Source organism: Haliaeetus albicilla, chromosome 11 (genome assembly GCF_947461875.1).
Source record: "Haliaeetus albicilla chromosome 11, bHalAlb1.1, whole genome shotgun sequence".
In the NCBI taxonomy this organism is placed as follows: domain Eukaryota; kingdom Metazoa; phylum Chordata; class Aves; order Accipitriformes; family Accipitridae; genus Haliaeetus; species Haliaeetus albicilla.
In genome coordinates this window covers 7,584,086-7,594,057 of record NC_091493.1, presented here as the reverse complement: position 1 = coordinate 7,594,057, position 9,972 = coordinate 7,584,086, and the positions used below count along the sequence as shown (strand labels likewise).

General features: G+C 40.3%; 1 long non-coding RNA gene across 1 annotated transcript; it reads left to right on the top strand.

Moving 5' to 3' along the window:
- Positions 1-1,975: 1,975 nt before the first annotated feature.
- LOC138687942 (uncharacterized) lies at positions 1,976-6,208 on the top strand. Its single transcript, XR_011326989.1, has 3 exons — positions 1,976-2,644; positions 4,159-4,222; positions 5,824-6,208. It is a non-coding gene; the product is annotated as an uncharacterized lncRNA (long non-coding RNA).
- Positions 6,209-9,972: the final 3,764 nt, after the last annotated feature.

Below are 9,972 nucleotides of genomic sequence, written 5' to 3'. Positions count from 1 at the left end.
GTTTCTTAAATTCTAATGTATTCTCTGTTTTGTTTTTCTTGCCACTCACTGGGGAACCTGAACTTTTCCGGTGACAGCTATGTCGGCTGAAGGTTTGTGGCTGCACCTGCCTGAGATGCTTGCGTAGTGGGGCTGGAAACTCAACACTGTGTGAAAGTGTCCTCAGTACTTTAAAGGGAATTTCCTCTAACAGGAAGACCAGATATTTATCCCAACTTTATGCTCTCCAGCAGCAGTCCTTGGAGAGGGAGTGAAAGTCTGGAAGACTGAACCAGTACTTGATTTGCTTTCATTTTCTACGCGAGTGTAGAGCTTTTCAGAAGAACAGCTGAAGACCAGCCACATAATAGTCCATGGTGCAGGTTCTTAGGGCATCCTCTGAATTATTCCTTGTCCTATAAACAGTACCTTGTTTCCTTCCACAGCACTGTGCTTTTGACCAAAGGAATAGCATACTAGTATAGCAACATTTCCAGGAGCTTACTAGAAATAGCAAATTTTTGATGGCTTTAGTAGTATGTTCATGAGTTACATACCCATAGAGTTGCTTTGCTCAGTGGCTTTACTTGGCTGCAGCTTGCAGAAGTAAAGATTGTTGAACACTATGCCAAGTATGTTTGAATGACTTACTTTCTCTAAGGGAGCCATCTCTGTATTTATATGCAAGAATTGAACCAAACTTTCCCATAATATGTCCATAAGAAAAAATGCTATTTCTCTGCTTATTCTCCAACTGTAAGTTGCTAAAGATGTTATTCGCAAGTTTGTGTATAACTCTTGCTTTTAGGAAAATTTTCCCCTCTTTTTTCTGTTACATAGCTGAGAAACATGGAAACAAATGAAGAATACATTTTGTATCCACTCACTGCTACACAGATATTCATTTTTGTAACGTGCCACTTTAATTCCTAAGGGTTGGGATTCATTGCACTAGCAAGAGTTGTTATAAATGTGCTTTACTAAGTATTTATTATCTCTTGTATGGATTTCATATGCATAGATGCATATGCAGTATGCCTATGTATAAATTATGACTAAAGTATAGATGCACTGGTATTTGTTCAGTTACTTGGAAATCCAAGGAAAATCATGTATTTCTACTAATATCACTTCATCTGTGTCTGTGACTTACAGCAGATTGTTTCATTGTTGGTGTTCCACATTGTGAAAACAGTGTATATTGCTTAGGCAGCTATTGCAGGAATCAACTAAATGTGGATCAGATGATGACTGTCCTATCTAACTGCTAAACAGAAAATAAATGTAGCCTAGTGTGGTGGGTTGACCCTGGCTGGATGCCAGGTGCCCACAAAAGCCACTCTGCTCTATCACTCCCCCCCTCCTCAGCTGGACAGGGGAGAGAAAATAGAGTGAAAAGCTCATGGATTGAGATAAGAACAGGGAGAGATCACTCACCAATTACTATCATGGGCAAAACACTTGACTTGGGGAAAATTAATTTAATTTATTACTAATCAAATCAGAGTAGGATGAGAAATAAAACCAAATCTTAAAACACCTTCCCCCCACCCATCCCTTCTTACCGGGCTTAACTTTATTCCTGAATTCTTTACCTCCTCCCCTCCAAGTGGCACATGGGGAATGGGGGTTGTGGTCAGTTCATCACATGTTGTCTCTGCCGCTCCTTCCTCCTCAGGGGCAGGACTCCTCACACTCCTCCCCTGCTCCAGCGTGGGGTCCCTTCCACAGAAGGCAGTCCTCAAAGAACTTCTCCAACATGAGTCCTTCCCACGGGCTGCAGTTCTTCACAAACTGCTCCAGCATGGGTTCCCTGCTGGGCTGCAAGTCCTGCCAGCAAACCAGCTCCAGCATGGGCTCATCTCCCCATGGGACCACAGGTCCTGCCAGGAGCCTGCTCCAGCACAGGCTTCCCACAGGGTCACAGCCTCCTTTGGGCATCTTCCTGCTCCATCGTGGGAGGCTGCAGGTGGATATCTGCTCCACTGTAGACCTCCCTGGGCTGCAGGGGGACAGCCTGCCTCACCATGGTCTTCCCCACAGGCTGCTGGGGAATGTCTGCTCCGGCACCTGAAGCACCTCCTCCCCCTCCTTCTTCACTGACCTGGGGGTCTGCAGGGTTGTTTCTCTCACAACTTCTCACTCCTCTCTCTGGCTGCAGTTGTGCAGGTTTTTTTTCCCCCTTAAAAATGTAATCCCAGAGGTGCTACCACTGTTGCTGAGGGGCTCAGCCTTGGCCAGCGGCGGGTCCATCTTGGAGCCGGCTGGCATTGGCTCTGTCAGACATAGGGGAAGCTTCTAGCAGCTTCTGAAATAAGCCACCCCTGTAACCCCCCCGCTACCAAAACCTTGCCATGCAAACCCAATACACCTAGTTAAGCAGCATTTTGGTAGAAGACAATATTAGCGTTGGCCTCTTCTCTTTAATTCATTTATTCTTGTTTTACCAAGAGACTACACATCAGAGAGGTTCCCTCCATGCGCCATCTGTTTCCTTGCAATTGAGAATGGTAGAATAATTTTCTGAAGAATTGCTGACAAGATGTGGCAAGGGAACAGTAATCCATAAGGACGTGATTTCTCATTAAAGTCACTCAGCTCATCTGTGATACAGCAAGCTCTTGATTTACACTGGTCACCTCTGGAGCAAGGAGGACAGTGACTGGTAAGTTACATTTTTTATTGCACAGGCTAATGGTGAGGTTCTTGACAGTAACTGGGATTGCTGTCAGATCAGTTTTCATGGCACAGACACTTATCTAAGTGAGATTATTCTAGTTAGACAGTTTATCATGATAACAGATGTGACCATAGATGCCTCTTGACCTTAGTTACTTCATGATGTCTTAATGTTGGCTGGCTGTTGTCATATCATTCCTTAGGCTTTTGCTAGGAAGGGCAGGTGGACTGCACAAGGCCTCTCATGAATTAAAGCAGACATCTCTTTTTGGCCTTGTGGTAGAGATCTTAAATTTTTTTCCATGTGTGCCTCCTGGTCTTCTCTCATGAACAAAACCTTAGTGCAGATAGCTGCTTTTGCTCTTGCTGAGCAGCCAGTTTATGGCATATTGGCACAGCTGGACCTGTTAGCCAGATGACAATAGTTGCAAGCAGGCAAAGGAAATTGCTGTAGGGCAATTTAAAAATTAAGTATCTGCCATAGAAGCCTGGGTGGGGTGGAAAGGGCAAGAAATAATATGATAGAAATGAGAGACAGAATCACAGACATGGTGGTTGGAAGGAATCCTGCAGGTCATCTAGTCCAGCCTCCTGCTTAAAGTAACACTATATACCTTGGAGGGCTGAAGGCACAGGGGAGCATACATAGGTAGGAAGTATACCTAGACTAGAACAGAAAGTGGAGGTATTCTTCTCCAGTTGAGGAACCATGTCTTTCCACAGTAAAATGAAAGCTACTTTTAAGTTATGATCAGCTCTTCCCCACCCTTCTATTTCTATATATCAGTATTTCACACTAAATACCAGCTGTCTTTTCAAGAGGGTCCTCAAAGTTCTTAAAAGTACAGAGTAAGTTAAGCCTCTATATAACATGAAAAAAGAAGAATCTATATAATGTGAAAAAAAAAAAGGAGAATCCATGATTATTGTGTAAATCATTGTCTGGAATAAAGGAGTTATTTTTCCTTCTCTGATAAAGGGCAGCTGCTTTGCTCATTTTTTATTCTTAGTGTATAAGGAGCCTTGGGACAGAGATCTTTTCCTACCTTACATAAATCTAAGTAAAGAAGTGTAAAAGCTAGTCAGCTTTCAAGCAGAATCATGTTTACTCTTGAGCTGCCAGTATTGCCGGGTGAATTTCAGATCTGTAAGTCTGTGTTCCTTCTGGCTTATCCATTGTTAACAGGAGAAAAATAAATGAAAAATCTAAGGTTGGAAGTTCAGCCCAAGCCCTAAATAGACTAAAAGATGTGCTTAGTTTCATGTAGAAATGTAGTTAAATGAGCTCAGGATATAATTCCAGCCCAATTTATGTGGTTGGAGGAGCATTTCCTTAATTATCTGTGCTGACAGTTGGTGATGGGATGCTATATGGTTTTAACTGGAGTGACAGTCTGCTATTTGTCTTACCTGACACACCTGAAAAATAAAAAATTTTCATAATGTTTCACTCCAAACTTTGCTTTTAACTGTGCTTATTCTGCCCCTTCCTTCTCCCAGATTATCCAAGGAAAATGTGAAAATGCAGCTGGAGACTACAAGAAAATCAAGATCACAGCACAAGGTAGAATATCTAATCAAAGTAGCTGTTTGGTAGACAGAAGGGTACATGCCTTCAAGCAGTGAGAGCCCCAGCTCTGTCATGAGGTGGTGGATGTACTGACCCACATTAAGGTGTTCTGCTTTGCTTCCTGGCAATGCACATTTGCTTTGGTTTTGCTGCAAACCCTCTAGTTGGGATCCTCTGGAAATAGGAGCCTAGAGAAACAGCATAATTGGCTTGAAAGATTGTTTTGCTGTGATTGCTAAACCAGCTGCACTCTTCCACCAGCTCACCATGTCAGATTCACATAAGCATGCTCCAGTGCATAAGCACACTTGTAAGATGCTAAATTCAGCCAACCGTCTCTTCACTCCTCAAGGGCTAAGATAAAGTGTGAGTGGCAGATACTGGAGGAAGAGACTGGCAGGTCACAGAAAGCCAGACTAACTGCTGAGTTCTGAGTCACTTAGTCAGAACCACTTAATACGACCTTAATAATTCAGTAAGACCAAGGATATTTTGAGCTAGGTGAATAGAAATAGAAGATTCTAGAGTAGTCACCCCAATATTCCTTTCTCACAAATATGAAACATTAGAGCAAAATTTGGTTGTATCCCTCCAAGTAACTCTTAATGAAGCAACTTAAAAGGATGTTCCCGGAGAAAGTTCTATGGTTAACTATCTCCTGCATTGTCTTTCTCAGATGGTCACTGCTGCCTGACTGTTTCTTGTTGGCTCTTCCTCCAAGCAGTCTACACGTATGTGTGACTTTAGCCTGGAATCTATGCTAGCAGTTTTCTAGAATGCAAGCTCCTTGAATTGAGATTCATAACTCTCTTACAGGATAACAATACAAAACATCTGAGTCGACCCAACAACCTCACTTGGCTAACACTGTGTAAACAGAAAAATCCATTTCTGTTGGCTGCAATATTAATGAACCAAGGTTCATTAGAGTCAGTGCACAGACACTTGAACATGCTGGTAACATGCAGCTTTGAAAGCCTGGTAATATTTTAAATAAAAAAAGGGCAAAACATTTAAAATATTGTATATGAAGTTGAAAGATGCATGGTTTAAATTGAAAGCTATAGGGCTGATACTGGCATGAAGGTAATGTGTCTAAAGAATGGATTAGTAACAAATGATTGTTGCCAAGTGTTTGTTTGACTTTTTTCAGAAGGAAAAGGAATCTCTACCTATTTGCAAATACAAAATTCTAACTTGTCCATAAATGCAAAACCTGTCTAAAACCTAGATTCTCTCTGTGTCTTTGTTCACTTGCATTTTCAATCCTCAGTATTTCCAGTAAGTCTGCTTAAGGAAACCTCTGTCCTGAAAGAATATACTTACTATGTTTAAACTCATAATTGCGAAGTAAAAATAAATAAAAAATGCTCTATACTTCTGAAATGTAAACATCTTCAGATTTTTTTCATCATGGACACAATCTGAAAATTTACTACCTCTTATGTGATCACAGCTATGTGTATATTTGCAAGTTACATGAGGTCTCAGCAGCCTTGAAATCATCATACAGGTGAAAGTTTAAGAATAAAACAGCGGTCACTGACAGTGTATTTATCACCATGGATCCTTTTGCTATTTCTTGTCTTGCATAGGCAATGAAAAGGCTGAGAAGAGCAGCTGGTGATTTCTTTTCATCTCTGTACCTGGGCACCTCATGATGACAGGATCCTTATCTACACAGAAAGAGGAAAAGCTACTGCTGTTACAAATGTGCTCATTAAATCAGGCTGATGCTTTCATTCCAAAAATATTTGCATGTGTTTGGATGTTTTTCTTGATGTATTTTTGCTATCTGTGTAGTGGATGCATGCACACAAATACATGCAAAGCTTAAATGCACTTAGGGAAAGCCCCCAAAATGCAAACTTTACAGTTTTTGAAGCTAGATGGTAGTCTCATATTTGACAGTGAGTATTTAGTTGTATACTGAAAAGGAACACATTCACATGCCTTTCATCTTAATAAACATGGTCCTTTTTATCCTGTGTTTTGTGATGACTATCAAATGATAAGGGAATCAAGACAAATGTCTGCATTCTGAGAACATGCTGAATAACCAATGCAAGAAAAAGCAGTTTTGAAAAGAGATTTGCAACTGAAAGGTCACATGGCAGTATTGGCAACTTGTTTAATGTACCAAGAATAAGATAATTTAACATGCTTCTTAAGGATTCTGAAAAAAGGCCTGGTGTTCCTCTGTGCCTGGTGTTATGGCATTGTATTTGGAGGCCTTTTAAAACACAAAAAGACCTAACATTATTTAAGCAAAACTGCCCCATCCTGATGTTCACCACTAAGACCACTTAGATGGTTACATCAGAAATTGACATTGACTCGAACAAGCATTTAATGTTTATGTAGAAGGCTCTACCTCATACCAAATGTGTACATTGGCAAATATATTACAGTATTAGCATATTAGCACGCATCAGCAGATATTGGAGTTTGGGCTTTGATAGCTGTTGGAGAGAGGGATTCTAGCTATTTATCGACTCCACAGCAGAAAGATTCTGAATGTTACCTTTGGCACTTGCTAAGGCATTGACTGGCTCCCACTTTGATACCCCATGCAAGACAGAAGGCATTTTTCCCATGCTGCAGCTTTGCTTAGATTCTCCCAGTCCTTCAGTTTACAGCAAGGAGGCTTAAAAGGAGCCACAGTTTGCTTTTACCTGAAAATGTCTGTAAGAGATTTATGATGTCTTTTATATCTATTTGTAATGGTATTTTTTTTTTCAAACCATTTTCTCAAATGAGTGGGGCAGACGATGTCTTGCTAAATAGTAGTATAGGAAAAGACTTCACCACAAGCACTAAGTACATCTTAGTCACGTAAGTTCTTGCCCCAAGGTTAGAGACTTCGTTTGAAATGCACCTCCTTAGGCTGATCTTGCTAGACATCCTTAATGAGTGTTTCCTGGTCAGACAGTCCCCCTGTGCTAGTTGGGTATGGGGACTGAGATTGCTTGCACTTTGCATAGTAAAATTACAGTTATTTGCCGAGACCAGAGCTATAGTCTTTACTCATTGGCTTCTCAGTGGCAGCCCCAATTAATCTCTTGTAGAAATACTCTATAGAAATGAATATACTGCCAAATAGCAAGAGAGAAGTTACATGGCTGAGGCAGAACATTTCAATTTATTACAAAGGAATCTTTCAGAAATCAAATCTATATACACCCATGAAAGGTACAGAATAAGTTAAAGGAGCACACCTCCCATCAACTAGCCTTCTGCTTAAAATCTTATTTTCTCTACCTTGGCAAAGAGGTATTGGCAGGTCCTGCTGAGTTTACAGAAGAACAATCAATAATAGAGTTGAATTAACAACCATGGTCTGAATGATACCATGGAAAGTACTCTGCAGCTTGAGCACTGTAGAACTTTCTGTATACAGTATTTTCTTCTTAGTTATTCCACTGGGTGGCACAACTCCTACATTGCCTTTTTCAAAGATATCATCCAGTATTTGAATATGTTGAATTATTTTGCTGTATTATTTTGTGGTGGCAGCTGCAGCCATGAGTTCTGATCACATTGCCTAGCCAGATGAAATAGGGACTTAAGCTAATTGGAAGGCAAGTGCCACTGTACTGTCTTTAATCCAAGATAAAAACTACACCCCCCCCCCCCCTTCCAAACTGTGGTTATCGGACTTTGAACAAAATCTAATGCGTTGGACTTAGGATCAACTAAAGCTTTCCACAAACAAAACACTTCAGTTTCAGGAAAGAAAACAAAAAGTATTGACTCCCTTCATGAGAACTACTTGATGACCTGTATTTTAAAAAATTCTTGAGACCCCCACACTTCCCAGGGTGGAATTGGTAAGGAAACTGTCCTGCACTTCAGGTGGATCCACCCACAGTCTTTTATTAAATCCTTGCCAGTGGCAAGGAAGAAATCTAGACCTCCAAATCCTGTCTGCTCAGAGAAATGTCAGTTAGAACTCATGACAACAGTTCTCTCCATGTGGTTGCCTTGCTGATGAAGAATATCTAGTTTTGGCCTTCAATGTTGTAAAATGCTCTGACAGACTAACAAGACCCAGCTGCTTCACAGCTCCCCCAGTTGTTGTTTGCTCTCCAATCCTTCATCCCTTTAAGGCATTTCCTTTTTGAAAAAAAACCCAACAAACTATTCACTGTATTCCCCACCAACTCTGCTCTGAGAGGTAGTTGAGCCTGCTGCAGTCCCCATTTCTAAACCTATGAAGACCTTCAAACCTTAGAACTGGTTGACTCCTGACGTGACAAGGCTAGCCTGTTACCTCAGCTTGTCCTCAGGCAAAGGACATACAGTCACAATAACAGCACAAGCATCTGCTTTTTAGTTACATGTTTGCTGTCTCTCATTATGTATAAGTATGATTAAGGAAAGAAATTCTGTGATGTTTAAATGAAGTGTTTTGTTATAGTGACAGGGATTCTCAGGTATTTGCAGATGTTATTATTATTTTTTTTTTATTTGTAAGTCCGGTACCCAAGGAAAACAATTCCATAGTGTAGTGGTTGTGTCTCTGTCAGTTCTGCCCCTAGCTCCATTTACTTTTGAGCCCAGGGGTTAATTTCAGTGAAATCTGAGAGAGGAATAGGTAGGACTCACAGATGTCTCTAATTGGGTACAAAATTTGGGAGAACTGTCCTGTGACTAGAAGAGAACTGTACAAATGAAGGTCCTCCTGAGAGAACTCACACATTATATGTAACATTTGGTTGTAGCTAATCAGTCAAAATGTACCTGACCATCCAATTAGCATTTGTGCACTATCAGATTAGTTATAACTCTGCTTTCTAGCAGTCTCTTGCAGGATGCAGCTGGAAATATTGCTGCAGGAACTGGGTCACGACAGTAGGGGACAAATCTATAAGAAAACCATTTCATTAGTTATGCTACTCATGCAACAACTAATTTTAAATGAAGGAAATGACTCAGTAGTCAGGTTCACGTAAATCTTTTGTGCAAAAGGCTTTTGCTTTTATCATTCGATACACGATGTTTTGTATTTTTCAAATAAATATATTTGGGTTTTGTAGATTCAATTCTCTTTTGCTAAAATCCTGCTATACTAGCGTTAGCTCCTTTGTAACTATAAAAGGAACAAGGCTGTAAGGGTATTCTATATGGCAGGTGACAGCTCCAGAGTGGTAAATCAGGATCACTTACTGAAGCTCATTAATTTACCCATATAAGCAAGCTTCTACACCTCATTTTTGTGTCTAGAGTGCTTCAACTTTTCTGCTTTCTTTTTAAGCTACAGCTGCTATGCCCCCAGATCTTTATACACATGGGATAAATTCCCCTTGACTTCAGTGGAGTTCTACCAGCCAGAAATTTTGCTTCTGGCCTTCTTTAGGACTTAAATTGTGTGTGTTGGAAGAAAATGTCAGATTAGACTCAGGAGAAAAAGAAATACAAAAAATACCTACATGTCTAAACTATAGGCAGAAAACAGAAAGTGGGAATTGGTGCTGGATAATTTTCATTAAAATTACATTTTATATTTGCTTAGAAATCCAAATGTTGCTTTAGCTTTCCCAGGTTAAATAACATATCTGAAGTATTGTTTGGGACAGCAGACACTTAAGAGAAAATTGATAGGAACAGAAATTTTAAGTGTCTTTTACTCCTAAGTGGTGTTGTGTCCTAAAATAAAAGATGGCATTTTTAGGAGAAAAAGGAGGGCATTTTTTAAAAATCTGGTTTTCCATACTTAATTTTTTCCCACTTCTAAAGACGTT